Source organism: Hyaena hyaena, unplaced genomic scaffold (genome assembly GCF_003009895.1).
Source record: "Hyaena hyaena isolate Hyena2069 unplaced genomic scaffold, ASM300989v1 scaffold_39, whole genome shotgun sequence".
Taxonomy (NCBI): domain Eukaryota; kingdom Metazoa; phylum Chordata; class Mammalia; order Carnivora; family Hyaenidae; genus Hyaena; species Hyaena hyaena.
In genome coordinates, this window is record NW_024080671.1 from 574,002 (window position 1) to 594,328 (window position 20,327).

The 20,327-nt window shown below is 48.6% G+C and overlaps 1 protein-coding gene across 1 annotated transcript in view; it reads right to left on the reverse strand.

Annotated features, from left to right (window-relative positions):
• FAM20A (FAM20A golgi associated secretory pathway pseudokinase) overlaps nucleotides 1-20,327 on the reverse strand; it is a 51,310-nt gene that overhangs the window by 24,330 nt on the left and 6,653 nt on the right. The gene's annotated exons all lie outside the window — the stretch shown is intronic.

Here is a 20,327-nt window from a genome sequence, read left to right on the forward strand (position 1 = left end):
CAGGCTCACTGGGAGCCTGGATTCCCGTTTGCTTCTTGGCAGGGGGAGGAGCTGAGAGCATGTGGAAGGTGCCAACCTCCCTTGCTCCTCCTCCTGGGATCCTGAGGACACAGCTGCTGGGGTGCGGTATTAATTAGCCACGGGCTGTGAGTGCGTCAGGCAAGGTGGGGAGACAGCGGTGACTCACAGGTTCAGGGTGAATATGGAAGGTTCTCGACGGCTTGGGCGAACTCCCCACACTCTGGGTCACTGACCACATGGCTTCAGGTCTGAAAGACCTCCCTGGTGTCTGAATTTCTTTGTTTGGAGGAAATGGGAAAAACAGAATTCACCATCTCTGCCCCCAAATGAAGCATAGATGCCTCTAATACATTGACATAATCCTTGTGGGTTGGGGTCAGGCCCTTTTGGGATAATTTTGGCACCAGGCCGTGCAAATGTGCACACGACAATATCCTGGTGGCCACTAAAGTGGGGAAGCAAAGGCAGTATCAGACGGGGAAGTTGAGGCCCCTGTTTGTTCTCCAAAACCAAAGGAGCAAGCTATCCATCTCCAAGGTTCCCAAGAGCAAAGCTCAGACATCCGACTCCTTTCCCCTCCAAATCATTTCTCAGTCCTGTAGTTTTACCTCCACAGCCTCTCCAATTTTCCTTTTCTTCCTGCTGCTCTGCACCAGCTCAGCCCTCAGCCCTCTTACCTAGACCCTGGGTTATTCTCTGTCCTGATGCTTATGACTCAGTCTCCCCCTCTGTATCCCACCCCCACTGCCCTCACAGCCAGACTGACTGTAGAGCTCAGCTCCACGTGTGTGTCTCCCTCCTACAAACCCCCACTAGGTCCTTGCTGTCCGTGACCTCCAGTCCAGACCCCTTGCTCTAGCATTCTGCAAGATGGCCGCCTCTCCCCTGTTTTGGACTTTCTTCCTTCCCATCCTACTTGAGTCCTGGGTTCAACGCTCCCAGACCTTCCTCCCGCCTCATGCTGTTCCTTCGTTTGGTATGTTCCCTTCCACATCTTTGTCTCCCCACGCCTTCCCCACCTTCTAGGCTAAACACCCATGGAACTTCCTCTTTGAAGCTCTCCTGGTCCAACCACTGGATACGATCTTTCTTTCTCATACCCACAAATTTCCATTCAATTCCCATTTCTTCTATTGCTCTTGCCACGTTCTGAATAACAGTGATTTTTGACACATTTCTCATTCCTTCTAGCACATCACAGACAGGGGCGATGTCTTGTTCACTTGTCTCCCTTCCAAAACCCAACACAGCCCCTTGCCCGCAGAAGGCACTTGCATTTATTATTGAAAGAAGTGGGAAGCGCTCAACCAACACAGGCTACGGCTTGAGTATATTTTTGGTATTGGTGGGTTGCAAAATATTTCAGGGATGTGATGGTCTATAATCTGGTCTTTCTCAGATTGTTTTACCCCACATGTCCTCAGAGAAACTTTCTGAAAACTTCTTGATGCTGGATCTTTGGCATTTGGCAGGTAAGAGGTGCTTAATAAATACTTGTTGAGTGAATGAGTGTGCTCCTTATCTCACACGCGCTGGGCGCGCAGCTCTATAAGAACTACCTACTGTATTTTTCTGGAAAGACAGCTAAAAGAAATCCCAAGTTTACTCAGGGGAAGCTGATTAGCATGCTTTTTGTAACTCATGTGTTTGCCATAGTATCAATGTCTCCAGAAATTCTACCTGCCGTCTGTCCTTCTTGATAACTGAGTCATTTTTTAAATTTCCCAGCTCTCCTGAGTCAGGAGTGCCTACCCTGATCTTGGGAAATAACCTCTGTCCTTTCTGCTGAAATAACCAGTCTCCCCTTGGCATCTGGTCACACATTCCCTTCCAAAAGCGAAATGCATTGGTGCCAAGCTCTCTCAAGCATACCTATTTAACTGGTGCACCGCAGAATTTATATTTTGCTAAATTCGGTGGTTATGAGGCTGTTATGAGAAATGACACTCCCCCTGCTTTAAAAGCTCATGCTGAGGTCCCCTGCAGAGGAGTCTGGTGGTAATCCATTAATTATTTTCTAACTACCCGAATCCCTGCTCATTTCCTGGAGCTGTTCATTCCTGAGTAATTCTAGAAAGTGCCGTGCCAGGCGCAGAGGCAGGATGGGGCTCCCCTCTGCTTCATCACCCAGCCTGGGATGGATGATCTTTGGAAGACTGGGGAACCCTGGCCGTCTGCACCCAGGATTCTGGACAGAGATATGGAGAATGGGGCTTTCAGACACTCAGGCAAAATGTTCTCTGTTGGAAACTCTGTAGGGGTCATTAAGCCATAGCATCCGAAGAGAGACAGAGCAATAGGGAAATACTCCAGAGTCGCGTGGCTTCTTCCCAGCTAAGCTCTACGTTTCTTTTTTTTTTTTTTAATGTTTTATTTGTTTCTCAGAGAGAGAGGAGAGAGAGAGAGAGAGAGCGAGAGCGAGCGAGCATGAGCAGGGGAGGGTCAGAGAGAGAGGGAGATACAGAATCTGAAACAGGCTCCAGGCTCTGAGCTAGCTGTCAGCACAGAATCTGACGTGGGGCTCGAACCCAAGAACCATGAAATCATGACCTGAACCAAAGTTGGACGCTCAACCGACTGAACTACCCAGGTGACCCTAAGCTCTACATTTCTTAAAGACAAGGACCTGCCTTGGATTTCTTTTGCTTCCATCTAAGTATTTGGCAAAGTGCTTGGCACACAGTAAATGCTCTATAAATAATGATTCCAAGATGTCTGAGCAAGTTTCACGCTGCAAAGATGCCATCAGCCTCTGAAATGCTAGTATCAAAACTTGGTGGGGGGGAGTCTCTTGAACGCGGGAATTGTGATGGAATTTGATCTCTGTTAGAACGGAACTTAGAAGGCTGGTTTTCCTCATTTTATGAATTTCCAAAACAGCTCTGTTTGGAAGAACATTTAAAATGCATTATAGTGAGCCTCTGTGGGACTTGGCTTTCCACTTAAATCTGTGCACCTGTTTGATCCATATGTCTGTTTCAGTATTCTTATCCCTGACATTGGTCTTAGAAAGAACATTTCTTCTGAGTCGTTGATTGTGGTGGTGATGAGTGTGGAAAAATGCTCCTTTGGACTCTTCTGTATCTGCTGTGACCAAGAAGGATCCAGGTTCAGTGGAGCCTGACTCTTAGGCGTTTGGAGGGCCATTTTTAAGAAAAAGAGCACAAAATTATGAATACACAATTAGGCATGAGAGTGGCTATTTATTTAGAATGGGAAGAGATATCAACACATGAAAAGTGCCTTGAGGGTCTAGACCCCTTTCTTCTGAGATTCCATATTTACCAGGAAATGCGTGGGGATTGCCACCTGCCTCCATCCATAGCCAGCTTTCCTCCAGGCCCTCCAGCTCCCAGCACCCGCAGGGGAAGTCGGGGAGCTCAGCAGGATGCTTTATCAGCATCAGGGTAAATCGGCCTCTGACAGCCAAGTGTGCAATTCACAACCCAGAACTATTACTTAGTGCCAAGCATGTCACGTTCGAGCACATTATCTTAGGGAAGTCTTTAGGGACTTCATCCAATGGACCTTCCCCATTCTCATAGCCTGGAGCTGAGTATGAGAACGTTGGAACACTAGCACTGAGCGGAAGGGACTGAGGCCACGAAGGGCGTAAGCTTTTGGAGATGGCCTTTCTGGTCACCATTCGAATGGACTTGATCTCTGAGACCCAAGCACTGAGCTCCTGCTGCTGGCATGTGCTCACTGTAGAAACACATAGAAGGCCCGGCCTTCCGCGGACCACTTGACTCGCCATCAAAAGCCAGTGGCTCGTCCTACGCAGGTCACAGGATGCTGACTGATGTCTTCCTGCCGCTCCATCCCACGGGTTCGAAGAGCATATTTCCCATTTCTTCCCTTTCTACTCATCTGCTTCCTCATCTATTTCTCTCTGTGCCCTCGAGGCCAAAGGCAGCCCACAGAAGCTGTGATGCATTAATGATGACCTGGGGCTGCATACCCCAGAGTGACTTCCCCAATCGGTCCTCATTTCCTCATTTCGCTTCCCCAAACGGAAGTGCACTCAGCCCCCAGAGTCTGTCCTTCAGCTCTGAAGGTACATCTGCTTCTGGTAAGCTCATGGATGGAAGCTTGGTTTTTAGGGGTAGACGACAGGTGGCAATGCTGCCGTGTCTCTAAATTAACGATGAGTTTGCAAATCCAGGGAGAGGGGCGGGCGGGAGAGGCACGTCCTGAGTCCTGAGTCCTGAGTCCTGGCCCTGCTGCTCCCAGCAAGTGACCTGACCTCTCTGTGCCTCACTCCAGCTGAAAAGTAGGGGATGGTAAATGGACCGACCCGATGCGATTTTCATGAAGATTAAGCGAATTGATTGTTGTTTGTGTGCGTTATTGTTACTGTGAGTCCTGGGGCTCCGTTTTCATAAGGGTCTGTACGCCTCATGGCCTCATGCCGGTGGGGAGGGCTTTTGTGCAAGAGCTGCTTAATTTTCCAGGTACCTGATTTCTGCTCACAAGGGGGGAAAGCAAGAGCCCCAGTCTGCATTCCCAGGCTGGCTCCGGCACTAGGCTGAGTGATGGCTCCCCCAAAAGTATCCGTATCCTAATCCTGCAACCTGTGAACATTTCCCAAAATGACCAAAGGGACTCGCAAAAGCAATTAAGCTGGAGATCTAGAGAGGGGTGACGACCTTGGATTGCCTGAATGTAAGCATAGAGACTGTCTCAGACAGACACAAAGGGGAGAAGACAGCGGAGGAGGCAATGTGACCAGAGTGGCAGAGATCTGCGGAAAGGGACCTGGGGTCACCAGAAGCTGGAAATGGCAAGAAATGAGTTCTCCCCTAGAGACTTAGGAGAGAACACGGTCTTGCCTCCACCTTGACTTTGGACTTCTGGCCTCCAAAAAAAGCAAGAAAGTTAATTGCTGTGTTTTCAAGCCGCCCAGTTTGTGGTAATTTGTTTTGGCAGCGCCAGTTCGATCAGCGGGGGCAGGGGAGCAGGTACAGCGGACGGAGCCAATGGAAAGACAGTACCAGCTGTGGATGGTTCTCAGCACCGCTATTCCTGAGAACAGATCCAAAAGGGTGTCCCCTAAGAAAGCACCTTTTTCCGACGCCCAGGAGCTGGCCCTGGGGGAAGCAGATGCTAACAGGTTGGAGAGAAGTTACTCCTTCTCCATCCCATCCCAAATTCTGAACCTGGCTGCATACTAAACTCTTTAAACACATCTGGCCGGACAACGGAAGAAGCTCCCAGAAAGATGTGGGAGTCCGGTGACAGGCAACAAGGGGATGCTCAGCCAGGTGCAAAGCCGGGCTACTGCGCCCTTGACCTTCGGCTGCTGAGACACCCGTTGCCAGTGCCCTTGGCTTCCCCGGGTCTCTCACACAGGTTGGTAACTGGGAACGGTCAACACAATGGAATGTTCGCTCTGGGCCAGGCACTTCGCAAGCACTGACTCACCGCTTGTCACAACTACCCACCGAGGCAGGTCCACCGTTGGCCCCATCTCACAGATGAGGAGACTGACGCGAGTTAGGGGCCTGTCTGGGGCTGGCTCAAGGTGACGGGGCAGCTACCCAACAGGGACTCAAATTCACCAGCTGCCTTCTTTGGGCACTTCTTCATCGCCACTCTGGATGCCCGTTCCATCTGGGGCCATTTCCCGCCCTCTGGCTCCTTATACTGGGGCTCCGAAGGCCCATAGGTGCAATCAGGAAGCTCAACCAGGTAGCGAGAACATCACCGGACCCATCCGTCACCCTCGGTGGCGGGTACCACCTAAGACATTAGCTATGTGCAGTTGGGAACTTAGGTACCAAAGATAAAATAAGAAACCCTAGGTCCTCATGACCCAAAGTGTGAAAAAAAATAAAGATCTTATCAAAGCTCAGACCTTGCTGATTTTGGATGACTTAACAGAATGCGCTAGATGCCCGTGGCAACTTGTAAGGACAGTCCAGGAGCTGAGACTACGACATCCAGTGGAAACTTGCTTCTCTGCCTTCACAACAGCCTTCAGACCGATCGCCGAGGATGGGAGTATATTGGACAGTCAGGAGAAGAATGCGTGAACCTTCCCTAATCTAAGGGGTCCTCAGACTCAAGTTGGAACTCGCAGGTCCCTTCCAGCTGGGCCACAATTCCCCGATTCTAGTCCTGCACGTAGAGCTAAGCACCAGAATGACGAACAAACTTCACTGGTGACCCACAAGCAAACGTGGAAAGAGCTGCAAGCCGTAACATCTCTGGGTGAGCCACAGGTGTAGAGGGACAGTAAAGGCCCTGGTAAGTCCTGCAGCCAGACCTCCCCAACAGCCCTTCCTTTACACAGCATGTGTCAACACCCTCTGGACTCTGTGTGGCACGCAAGATATTTGGGAAATATTAAATATTAACACTCCACCCAAGCATGGTGTGATGACTCATAGAGCAGGGGTTCCCTACGGTCACCCATTATTTCTATATCAACTAGAAGTGATTTCACCCCCCCCCAGGGGACGGCGATACTTAGAGACATTTTTGCGTTATCATTGGGGGGGGAATGGGGGAGCACTAAGGGGTGCGGCTGGGCACCCGATGGGCCATAGGAGAGCCAAATGCAACAGAAATGGAAAACTGGCCCTAAATGTCAGCAGTGCTGAAGTTGAGAAACCCCGAGATAGAGCCACAGAATCACAAGCAAATAAAGCACTGAATTCTCTGATGATGCCCCAATTGCTACGATGGGTTCTGGACTCTGTACAATCTAGTATTTTCCACAGACAGCATAAAAGCCTTCCTCGGGGCCTCCCGCACTCCTCTATATCTCTGCAGCAAAAATTAAAAACGTTGCTTAATTGCTTTAAAAAAAAAAAAACACCAATGTGAGTCAGCACTCATTCAGTCATTGCGCTTGGAGCAGCCTAACAAGCATGTTGATAAAATACTAACACACGTGTTGCCTGCAAGAGATACAGCTTTGATCCACTTCCGTGTCCTAATTTTGGGTTCTTTCTATCCTCCAGTTGTGCAATCCCCAAAGAAACAAATACATGTTTCACATACACGCACACACACGTGCATACAACACACACACACACACACACACACACAGTTAGCCAATGATACGGACATTGTGTGGACATGTGTCTTCTCCTGTACCATTTTCCTGAGTGCAGAAAACAGAAACGTGGTCTAGGGGCACCTGGGTGGCTCAGTTTGTTAAGCGTCCGACTTCGGCTCAGGTCATGATCTCGCAGGTTGTGAGTTCGAGCCCAGCATCAGGCTCTGTGCTGACAGCTCGGAGCCTGGAGCCTGCTTCCGATTCTGTGTCTCCCTCTCTCTCTGCCCCTCCCCCGCTCCTGCTCTGTCTTTCTGTCTCAAAAATAAATAAACAGGAAAAAATTATTTTTCTTTTAAAAAGAAACGTGATCTAAAGGCAGTACTCAGAGTGGACCAGGAAAAAGGAGGAGCTGTAAACATCCACCCCCTGGGTCCTCTTACAATAAAACGTTGATCAGAATATACTTATTTTCAAAACTGTCTGAGCTGTTCCTTACTGCCTATCACTCAGGCACGGACATCTCAAGGACAGAAAGACCTGCACGAAGCAGGGGGGCTGCACGAGAGGCTAGGCTGGGAGCCCCTGTTTTCAGGGTTTGTAGGCAAATTTCCTTGTGGCTCACCCACAGATGAAATTCTTTCGAGTCCTTGGCCTGCGACCTAGTGCTAATTTGCACGGTATTATTTTTTCCATTGGTGTAACACACGGAGAGAAAGATCGCAGATCTTGGCCTGGTTTCCTCCTCAGCATGAGCAGTGACCCGTGTGTGTGGGAGGCTGATTTGCTGAGATATTAATGTGTCTTTTGTTCTTGCGGAATTTCTTCCACCCCTGTTCTGAGAAGGTAGCTGGGCTCTTTTATTTTTTTTTTTGCGTTTCCTCGTCTCCAAGGGTGTTTAGGATCCAGGACCGAGCACGCACTTTGGACCTCTGTCTTCCTTCTCTGTTTTTTTTTTTTTTTTAAATTTTTTTTTTATTTCTTGGAATTTTGGAAAGCCTAAACCCAGTGAGGGGATACGCTCGATGGGGGAGTTTACAGAGAACAGGGGGTGTCTAGCAGAGCAGGGAGGACTGGGGAGGTATGCAGATTTCCCAAGCTTCCGCAAAGTGGCTGTGGGGTTGTGGGCTGGCGTGTTTCCTGGGGATGACCTGGGCTGCTGGGCCCAGGAAGGTGCATTTCAGGTACCAGAAACCCTCTTCAGCAAACAGTTCTACACGTGCGCTTGAGTTTAGTCCGGAGACAACAGTTTCCCACCTCGACGGGGCCAGGTGATGGGACACGGATTAGGGGGTCCTCCTCAAGTGCTCTGCCACTGAAGACCTTCGGGCTATTCTCCCAACAGAGGGGGTTGGGGGCAAGCGGGTCCCATGAGGGCTTAGATTCAATTCCCAACCAACCCAATAGGAGTTTCATTTCATTTGATTTTTTAAGAAAATTTTGAATGTTTAATTCTTTTTGAGAGACAGAAAGTGACATAGAATGAGCAGGGGAGGGGCAGAGAGAGAGAGGGAGACCCAGAATCCGAAGCAGGCTCCAGGCTCTGAACTCTCAGCACAGAGCCCGACACGGGGCTCAAAGCCACGAACCGTGAGATCATGACTTGAGCCGAAGTCTGAGGCTAAACGAGTGAGCCACCCAGGTGCCCCTCATTTTACTTTCTTTTAAGAAAAGTTTCATTTAACTTAATTTATTTAGGAAAAGAAATCAGGGGCACCTGAGTGGCTCAGTCGGTTGAGCATCTGACTACAGCTCAGGTTATGATCTCACAGTTCGTGGGTTCGAGCCCCGTGTCGGGCTCTGTGCTGACATTTCAGAGCCTGGAGCCTGCTTCGGATTCTGGGTCTCCCTCTCTCTCTGCCCCTCACCTGCACGTGTTTTTTTTTCTCTCTCTCAAAAATAAATAAAAATAAAAAAGTGAAGGAAATCCATGTTACGTCTCCCTCACACTTGTGCTTGCGGACTAAAATCAAGTCCTGCTGGAGTCACAATTTCATCCTGAAATCTCAGCGCAGTGAAGGCTGCCTTCTCACTCATGCTACCTGTTTAATAAAGGTCACAGCATGATTCAGAGACCTGGCTTTAGGGACAGCCAAGTTCCCAGTGAGTGACCTTCAAGGTTATCAGAGGAAGAAAAGAGAGGCACCAGAAGGTTAAGGCTGTTAAGGACTTTGGCCAGGAAGTGGTCACCCCAACTCCTGTACCGCGGACTAGAACGCGTCATAGGGCCTCAACCTGGCTGCGAGGGGCTGGGACACAAGGGGAGCACATGGAGTTTGGTGCTTCTACCACCGTCTCATGGTATTTATTTCACATAGGATGCTTTTTTAAAAATTAATTAATTTGGGGCGCCTGGGTGGCTTAGTCGGTTAAGCGTCCGACTTTCGCTTAGGTCATGATCTCGCGGTTCGTGGGTTCGAGCCCCGCGTCGGGCTCTGCACTGACTGCCAGCTCAGAGCCTGGAGCCTCTTTCGGTCTGTGACTCCCTCTCTCTCTGACCCTCCCCTGCTCACGCTGTCTCTCTCTCTCCTAGAAATAAATAAAACATAAAAAAAATTAATTAATTAATTTTTTAGATTTTTTAAAAAATATTTTTTAATGTTTATTAAGTTTTTAAAAATGTTTATTTATTTTTGAGAGAGACAGAACATGAGTGGGGGAGGGGCAGAGAGAGAGGAAGAGAGAGAGAATCCCAAGTACAGAGCCTGACTTGGGGCTTGAACTCATGAGACTGTGAGATGTGATCATGACCTGAGCCGATACCATGAGTCAGACGTTTAACTGACTGAGCCACCAAGCACCCCAGGATGCCCCGTTTTTTAAAAAATGCTATTAACTTGCATTTGTGTAGAACTTATTACAAACACATTACACACACATTTTTGGAGTTCCTTGCCTGTATTATTCTAGTTCCCTCAAGCCCTGCGAATCGAACACCCCTCCCATCTCCAGGAGGGGCAATTAAGGTTTGCAAAGGGGCAGTCACAGCATAGGAAGTGGAAAAGTGGACTGAACAGCCAAGCCATCTGACCTGAGCCTTTTCTGTTTTTCCACCAAAGCCTGAAATCAGAATGTGAAGAATCTGCCAGGAACTGACGCTCCCTCTGATTATAAACGCAACATTTCTCGGTGTACAAATGAAAACCAGAGGGTGCCGAGAAAGCAATGCTTCGTCAAGGGTTTATTTAGATTCCTGATGGGGCCTCCAGAAAGACTGGGGAGGGTGGGGGGGCGAGATCCCCAAACATGCTTATCTAGTGGCCATCGGGAATGCAGTGACCGTATCAAGATTTCAGGGAGATTTTGCCGAATGGGTTGATTTCTTAACAAACGCTCATTTGTATCCGGTTGAAATACAATCACTTCCTTCCCTCGGAGCCGGCTTCATGCTGTGTTGCAACACATGACTTGTTTTCACTGGGGCCACCTGGATTCCCAACCCCATCCTGACCTCATGGGGTCACCGCTCCGGCTCAGCGGTTGAGTAAGACCTAGCCTGGGTGACAGGGGCCTCTGAGCTGTAGGGGAGCGGAAGGAGAGGAGGCCTGAATCCGAAGGGGCGTATCAGGAACCACCCCGGGCATCCGAACCACGTGGACGGACCTCCGTTCTCATGAGCAGAAATCAGATTCCAGAGGAACCGATGGTCCGAAATGGGTCTCCAAGTCTGAATAATAATAAGGAAGAATCGCTTACCCTGACATTGAACCCACCCTGTGCCAGGCACTGTTTTAAGTGCTTGGCGACTTTAACCTGTTGAATACTCACAGAAGTTCCATATAAAATCAGTATTATTATGACTGCTTCCTTAAAGGCATGGGGACCAGTTACAGGCGGCACAGATGGCTCGCCCCAGGTCACACTGCTACGAAGTGGAAGGGCTGTGATTAAAGGCACGCCTGGAATCAGAATGTGGGTGAGAGATTCTACCAATAACTGATGTTCCCCCTGATTATAAAAGCAAATTTTTTGGGTGTAAAAATAAAAAGCAGGTCTACAGTGTGTAGTGATTGACAAGTTGTGCTTTTATTTTTATTGATTTATTTACTTATACATGTTTATTTATTTTGAGAGAGAGAGAGAGAGCACGAGAGCACGAGTGCAAGCAAACAGGGGATGGGCAGAGAGAGAGGGAGAGAATCCCAAGCAGGGTCCCCACTGTCAGTGTACAGCATGATGTGGGGCTCGAACTCACGAGCTGTGAGATTGCGACCTGAGCCGAAACCAAGAGTCTAACCGCCTGAGCCACCTGGGTGCCCCAGTTGAGTTATCTTTTAAAGCTTCAGGTGCGTATCACTGACTTGGCAATAGTGATCTGCGTGTCCACAGCAGAGTTAGGGAGCATTTCCGCCTCGCGCACCTCTGGGCCGTGATGCAAGGGGGCACCTGAGAACTCAGCCCACCAGCCTCCTGCCCTCAAATCCCATTTCAGACACGCTTCCGGGACCCGATCTAAGATAGGAGTCAGAGTTCAAGTCTGTGTTGCATTTCTGCCTTTGAAATCCAGTGTCTTGGGTAACCTAGGCTGTCTGAGGCTTTCTCTTCAACTGAAGATGGGTGTAGTAACAGTACCTCTCTTGTGGGGCTGTGGTGAGGATGCAGTGAGCGAGTATGCAAAGTAGGCAGCCCTGTGCTTCACCCGGAATTCACCAAGTCTCAACTTTTGTCAAGGTCACCAGCTCACCAGAGGCACGGCTTGACAGGAGAGGTCTGCAGGGATCAGAGATCAGCCCACTTAACTGGCTCAAAAAATGCTTCGTAAAAAGAGAAGAGAAGAATTAAATGGCATTCCTGCCATCTGCAACTGAGGACTATCAGCTGACGAGTTTTAATCATTTTTAAAAATTTTTTAATGTTTTTTATTTATTTCTGAGAGAGAGCGAGAGAGAGAGAGTGTGAGCAGGAGAGGGTCAGAGAGAGAGGGAGACACAGAATCTGAAGCAGGCTCCAGGCTCTGAGCTGTCAGCACAGAGCCCGACACGGGGCTCAAACCCATGAACCATGAGATCATGACCTGAGCCGAAGTCAGACGCTCAACCGACTGAGCCACCCAGGTGCCCCTGATCAGTTTTTATTCAGAAGCATGTGTGTAGGGGGGTGGGAAGGGGCGTAATTCCTTTTTTTTTCTTGTAAATTTATTTATTTTGAGAGCAAACACAAATAGGGGAGGCCAGAGAAGGAGGAGAAAGAGAATCCCAAGCAGGCTCTGCACTATCAGTGCAGAGCCCGACACAGGGCTCGAACTCACAAGCAGCAAGATCGTGACCTGAGCCAAAGTTAGACACTTAGCCAGTCAGGCGCCCTGGGGTGTAATTTCTGAAAGAGGTACACGAATTGCATATTGACTCAGTTCTGTGTTTCATCCGTCTGCAAGCATTAGGTATTTGACATCCTGGTGACCATGAACAAATCAATACATGTATTTTCTCTCTCTGGAAGCACTGGGTGTGGCTAAGATGAGCCAGGGGGCTCTGGCTGGGCTGGACCCATTGGTGTTTCACCCTGGCAATGGAGCTGACCCCGGCTGCTGCTTCCTCATCATCAACCTGAGTATCTGTACTGAGTATCAATAGGTAGCAAGTAGCCCATATGGAACATAAAAGAATAACCAATAGTGGTCCTTCACCTACTGGGGACTCAGCGCCGTATGAACCAGGCACCCTGCTCAGTTGTGTTACACAGCTGACCTCACTCTGCCCTCCTGCTACCCCTTTGGGGTGGGTATTACAGCCCCCACTACTGACCAGGCCACTGCGGTTCCAGGAAATGAGCCTCAGGCCTTTGGGCGCCTAGTGGCAGAGCCGGGATTTAAACCCAGAACCGCCTAACCACAGAGCCTCTTAAGTACTCTTTTCCTTATTCATTTACCAAACATTTATTAAACACCTACTGTGTACGAGCCTTTTAGATACCGATTACACTGCCAAAGAGGCCAGCAAGCCTCCATCCAGTGCCCCCTGTGGCTGCCGCAAGAAGTAACCCCAAACTTGGTATCTTTCCAGAAATTTATTCTCTCGCAGTTCTGGACTCCCAGAGCTTGACATCGAGGTGTCAGTAAGGCTGTGCTCCTTTTGGGGGCCCCAGGGGAGAGTCCATTCTTTGCTTCTTCCAGCTTCTGGTGGCTGTTGGTGTGCCCTGCCTGGTGGCCACATCACTCTGGTCTCTGCCTTCTGGGTCACACTGTGTCCTCCTCTTCTGTGTCTAACTTCCCTCTGCTTTTCCTTATAAGGAGTCTTGTTCTTGTTTTGGGATTTAAGACCCACCCAGATGATTCAGGATGAGCTCCTCATCCTAAGACTCCTATTTACATCTACAAAGACATCTCCCTCCCCCCCCCCCCAAATAAGATACTGGTGAAAGATTAGGGGGGATTAGGATGTGGATACATCCATCCAATTTGATACAGTCCTTAAAAAGCTTATGATGTAGTGAGGTTATACGCGAAGCGTATCAATAAACAAGAAGGCATTAAATTATGTCAAGACCCCTGATGAAAACAGGCAGGAGCTGGCAAAAGAGAACCGAGGACCCCTTTAGGTTGATGGGACAGGAAAGACCCCTGTGAGTGGGCAGTTTTGAAACGAACCAGCTGTCTGCTTTGGGACTCAAATGTCTGGCCCATCTGCTTGTTTCTGTTCTTGTTTTGAGAGAGAGAGAAAGAGAGAGAGAGAGAGCAAGTTGGGGGAGAGGAGTGGAGAGAGGGAAAGAGAGAGAAGAGAGAGACAGATCATCTTAAGCAGACTCCACACTCAGCACAGAGCCTGACTCAGGGTTCGATCCCATGACCCTGGGTTCATGATCTGAACCGAAATCAACTGTCAGACGCTCAACCAGCTGAGCCATCCAGGCGCCCCTCCATCTGCTTCTTTTTCTATACTTAATGAGTAACAGATATTTTTGGATGGGTTGGGCATTGCAACCCCCCCCCTCCCACCCACCCCCGGCCGGGAAAGTCAGGAGGAGGCATTTTCCTAAATGGAGACAAAGTTGTTTTCATATCACAGATCATGAGTCGCCTTAACAGATCACCAGCTCTGTTATGGCCAGAACGAAGGGCCATCGAGCAGTCTCTATAAATCCAAGCTCATCATTTCTGGCAGACCTCCTCAGACCTTTTTAATGGATTTACAGCTCGTAACAGAACAGAAAACCACCTCATTCAGTTACATTTTGCAATGAATTTAACCCTCAGGGACCACTCGTGAGCTCCACGGCTCCAATTAGGCATTCAATCGTTGCTTTGTGGATGGGTTTGTAATATATCTAAGGTGGGCATCTGGTTATCATCTGTTTTCATATTCTTCCGGGCCCAAATCTTGCAGTCACACGCCACGGCATACGGCTTGGCGGTACTGACTAGCCCCTGGCCCATCTGTCACAGCAGATCCAAAAGTACCTTAGGAGGACCCAGACTGCCCTTGGAACTTGGGCTCCTCACTGGGCAGGGGCAGGTCAGTGGCTTTCAATCCACTCACCTGTCCTGTTTGACCACGACCTTCATAAAGAGCTTTTTGTTCCTACCTCCATGTTGAGCCAATAGCCAAGTCTGTTTCTCTGTGCTAAACCGCAACCCTGATGAGCTGCATTCCAGGCTCTTCTGGGAGTTTTGTCCTCAATGCGCTGCCACTTGATGTGGATCAGAAGCTCTGCTAAGACAGCGGGACTGGTGGAGGGCTTCCCAAAGGGGGCGCCTGCTCCCCATTCCCCTGGAGCCTCCGTGCCATCGATTTTCTCCTTAGATAAGACAAGCCAGCAGGCCTGGGTGCCGGGAACTGGGCTACGTGGGGCCCACGGGGACACGGCTGTCCAGACTTGCTCTGGGACACAGCACTGCTTATGCTGGGGAACGCACTGAGTCACCGCCGGGAAAGTCTTCCAAGGGGAAGGACCCTGGCCTTACCCACAAGGTGTCCTCTGAGCTGTGGGATTGACGGAAGAGGAGCCCAGGGAATGATGGGAACCCTGTGCTCTTCTTGGGTCATGGGCTAGTTTCCGCCCTGTAGACACGACTGGTGGGGCCCCCAGGCACAGCCAACTCCAGGGTGGGTGGTGTTCACAGAAGTGCTCTGAGAAGTTCTTCACTCTAGGCCCCATCGGTCTTATTTGGGATTTTCTCTCTCTCTCCCTCTCTCTCTTGTCCTTCCCCTACTTGCTCTCTCTCCGTCTCCAAAGAAAGAAAGAAGGAAATATCGAAAACATTTTTTAAGTCCATCTTTGATGGTTTTGATTTTCTGATAGCTAGTGATACTGGAAGACCTCAGTTTCTCACTATTCTATTAGAATAGCACAATGATTAAGATTATAATAAACACGGCACACAAATGTTTCCCTGTGTTGTTTTGACGCCATCAGGTTTCACTGAGGGAGTTTTTGTCCATTTCAATGAAGAGTTCTCTGAGAGGTGTGGCCTCTGATGGTCTCTGTATGAGGTGGTACTTGTAGTTTTTCCCCCGGGGTCCTACCTAGCATCCACTGCAGACAACTGAGTCCCCACCAGCCCAGGCTGATGCCAAGGACACTGCTTTATATCAAAACACAGACTGACTGGACTGGATGTCTTTCTATGGGGGACACTGAGGTCAACCTCTTACAAGCTGTGAAGACCAATCTTCTATGGTGACCAAATTACAGACTGTTTAAAAGAGCTTAGGAAAGGGGCACCTGGGTGGCTCAGTCGGTTAAGTGTCCAATTGTGGCTGAGGTCATGATCTCATGGTTCATGGGTCTGAGCACTGTGTGGGCTCTGTGCTGACAGCTCAGAGCCTGGAGCCTGCTTTGCATTCTGTGTCTCCCTCTCTCTCTGCCTCTCCCCCACTCACACTCTGTCTCTCTCTCTCAACAACAAACAATTAAACAATAAGAAAAAAAGAAACTAAATGAAGAGCTAATCCCTGGGCCCTAAGGAGAGGATTGAGGCCATCTTGTCTGCAAGCAAGGGAGTTTTTAAGGGCTTGAAAAGGGAGACACAGAGGCCTGATGAAGCCGGAAGAACCACACCAGGAGGAGGGCACAATTTCAGAGACGGCTTTGCCACGTGGCTCCAGGGAGCTGAGGTGGAGACAGGCCTGAGCCAGCAGATTAGCTCTAGCTACCCCTCGTCAGTTAGCCGCTATATTATTAGTCTGCTCAGGCTGCTGTAACAAAATACCACATGCCGGGTGTGGCTTACACAGTAGAAATTTATTTCCCATGGTTCTGGAGCCTAGAAGTCCAAGATCAAGGTGTCAGTGACTTGGTTTCTCCCAAGGCCTATCTCCATGGCTTGCGGATGGCCGCCTTCTGCCTGTCTCCTCAGATGGCCTTCCCTCTGTAAACAAGTATGCTTGGTGTCTCCTGATTCTTTCAAGGACTCCAGTCATAGCGAATTAAGGCCTCACCCTGGTGACCTCATTTAACCTTAATTATCTCTATAAAGGCCCAGGCTCCAAATACAGTCACATTCTGTGGTGTACTGCAGGTAAGAACTTGAATGTGTGGGTTTTGCAGGAAGACGATTCAGTCTGTAACTGCTTCATTTGACTTTCGAAGGGTTCTATTAGATTTCTTTCTCACTGACACATGGGGCAGGCTCTTGCCACTTACGGCTGCCTGCTCACTGCCTGACAAGTTGCCTGCAAAGAGGACTTCCTTAGAGCCTTTGCTGCGTGGAACAGTCCTAAGTTATCGGACCATCTCCTCTCCAATGGCCAGGAGGCCTGAATCTCCCTATTCGGCCTTTGATCTATTTTGGCCAACAGAAGGTAGCAGAAGCAACATTCAGCAGGTCCTGACCATGACCTCAAGGGGCTATGCACACTTCCACTCTCTTCTGGTAACCTTCTCCCACCATGTGATGCAGCCTGGATTAGCTGACTGCCATGTGGACCCACCACCATCATCCCAGCCAAGTCCTAGACAGGGGACATCCTAGATCAGCTAAGCTTACTCAGCAGCTAACCACAGACATCTCATTGAGCCCAAGGAGTCCAGAAGAACCGCTCGGCTGAGCCCAGCCCAATCTGTTGACTTGCAGAATCATACGCTAACAAATCGTTCTTGCTTTAAGTCATGACATTTTGGTATCATTTGCTATGCAGCAAAAGCACAAAGAGTACCCAAGGCCTATAAGATGCTCTCATATGCTCAAGTGGCCACAAGCATTGGCAAAGCCATGGTGGGGGAGGGTGTGGCCATGCTCTCATTAGTGATAGTAGCTGGGAGTCAGGGAGGAAAGGGAGGGCAGGTGGCTTGGGTTCAAGGCCCATCCATTTTCAAGGAAAGAAGAAAAGATGTTTACTCTATTTCCATATATTCCAAATCAGTGGCTTTCAAAAATTTTCTGGAAGTGGAGCCTTCCTTAACAAAAGAAATCTTACACAGAATCCCCAATGTATAAAATAAACAAAACTTGTAATTTATTATTATAAATCTAATTCATAGGGTAAAATATGTGAACTTATTTTTAAAAGCTAATCAATAAGAACGAGAGGGATAATAGGATTATGAACTCAAGCATTCAAAAGTGGGGTAATGACAGATAGAAATAGTCTTATTTCAGTACCTGATTAATTTCTGCACATCGTTTTGGTAGTAAAGCACAAAAAATCCTGATAAACATACATAAGTAGTTGGGACAGGACATGGATTTTAACAGCTCACCTTGTAATCTCAGAATACTCCTCAATTAAACAAAGATAGGAGGAGATGCTATCTGTGTGTCTAAGTCACCTATGGGAGGCTCAACACGCAACCATGCGTATGACACAGTCGGCTGTGAGTTTTCTCATATAATAACTTCAAAATTGTCTTAAAGTACACTCTTTCGAGATGAAAATTGATCAATCACTTGCAGAACCCGAGAAGTGCCTCCCAGGAGCCTGGAAGTCCATGGAGCACATCTGGAAAGTATCTGCCTCATGTTTCCGCTCTGATAGACTTTGAGGAAGAAATCTTGGTCGAAGAGGTGCTGTGACCAGAAAACAGAGCAGCAAGGAGCCTTCAGGGACCACAGATTCACCCTCTTCATTTCTAAAGGAAGGTAGTCCTGAAGAAGGTAAGTGGTTTCCTCAGGACTGACACACAGGCATCGTGGCTCCAAGTGGAATCTCTTTTTAGGAGAGAGAGAGATGAGCCTACAAATGAGCTGAGTCCAAGCTGGGTCCTCATGAAGAGAGTAAGGGTGATTTAAGCCCCAATAAATAAAGATGCCTATCTTCTTGGGAGGATTTTAATGATTGGTATAAAAAGTCCGCACATGTTAGGGATTTGTTGTGAATGAATTCAATTTCCACAAGTCTTAATTAAAACTCCAGAACAGTGGCTAAAGGAGTCAGAAAGTGCCTTACGCTTAAGCTGAGAAACTTTCCACCATCACTGGTAACAGTTTCTCCAGGTTCCTTGAAGTCTGTCCACCCAGCCACACTCTGGGGACCACTTGCCACACAATGAGCCACCGGGCCTGAGAATGGACAGTTTCCAATGACTCCACCTGATGTCAGTGATTGGTTGAGAGGTGGACACGTCTCAAAGCTGGGCCAGTCACAGCCCTATACAGCCTGGCTGTTTTCTCAGACTTGGCCAATCAGCATCTCGGCTCATTGTCTTTCTTTTCGGAAACCCGAGACACCCTCTTTTTCTCGGTCCTTGGGCAGCTGGGACCCAAAGCTGCAGGAGAGGATTAAGACAGGCGGATGAACTATGGAGCCTGCAGAGACAGCTGCCCTCTTTGGGTTTTGGTTACTTGAGTCTCTACATTTCCTTTTCCTGCTTGCGTTACTTTGAGTTGGGGTTCTGTCACTTGAAATCGAAGTATACTTTTCAAAAAGAATAAACTATTTCTTAGGAAAATAAGCATAGGCACAGAATGCAAATTCGTCATAAAATTTAAGGGAAACACAGACTTCATCACTTGAACTCAGTGGGGTCCCTCCATCCACCCCCCACCCCCCCATTAAAACCCCCCTGCAATGAAACTGGTTAATAAGGGGCTTGATTTGATTATGGGGTTGTGGCTGGTCTTTCTCTAGTGTCTCTGGCTGTTCAGAGGGGCACAGAATACATAAAAAATGCAGCTACTGGTTGTGCATAACTCTTAACTCAGAGCGGAAAAACGAGCTGAGCTCTATGTGCAGATAAATACAATATTCCTATAGAATCTGCAACTATTCTGCCATGGGGGAAAAAGAGTCAGAAATCTAAAACTTCCCTTTGCGCCAATGAAACTGAGCCCCTCTGGGACACTTGAATTGGCCAGGAGAGACAAATCGGTCCCTCCACAGAGACTCCATTTTGGTTAGCAACATCAGAAATATTTCCCTACGACCTACGAGCCATGACCCAGGCATTGACAGCAAGATCACGATCTGAGCTGTGCCTGACTTCTCAGGGCCAGAGGCAGCTCTCATTGTCTTCTGCCAGCAGAGACCTTTTCTAACCCACCAACCTCTTCCAAGTTTTCTAAAATCCCATCTCTTCCCGGGCCAGCTTTTTTTTAATAGCCCAGCTTCTCAGTCCATATGCCCCCGTGCCAAACTCCTTGAGTTTCTCTTTTACTCTCTGTATTTTTGTTGAGTTTTATTACAGGTTCTTGGCTTAGGAACCACAGTCCTCCACTATTTTCTATTCCCTGCGGCTTTCCAAATGGAACTGGTCTGTTACTCGGGGATCCAATAAATTAGACCCTTTTGTGATTCTTAACTTTGAGTCTCGCCCAAGCCAGATTCTACTGGCCGCCCCCCAGTTCTTTGCCTTCAAGGTCCTGGATGCCAATCTCCAGGGCACTCAGACCCAGTCTGTCCTGATTTCACATTGCAGCCGTGAGGCATTCTGCCAAGTGACAGGGCACAATGGAGCTAAGCCCTTTTTGTTTTCTCCTTGCTATGGTTTTCATCAGGCATATAAGGGTCTGCCTGCCTATAACAACAGGTTCACAGATGCTCTTCAGCCTGGAAATTTCTGTTCCCCCTAAAGCGACAGCTGTTGGGAATGGTATCCCCCACTCGGCTCTCGGCCACAGGCAAGCCGACCTCAGCAGAATCCACAGGCTCTTGTCGGCCTCAGCTTAATGAATAATCACAAGAAAAACAAGGGTCAACACTTGCCAAGGGGCAGCTCAGGGGTTGCCCCGGCTAAGCCAGGGTCTCCGTGCTTCCCACTTCTTTAAGCAAGACTTCTTGGCTGCTCTTCCTCAGAAGGTACCAGAAGCTGAGGAAATTCCCTCTTCCTGGCACATGACACCCTTTTCAACTTTCCTTCAGGGCTTTTTTCCCCCTAAAAATTGATTTTATTTAGGCTGTGGCAATAAAGAGAATCTCAGTAGGGTGTT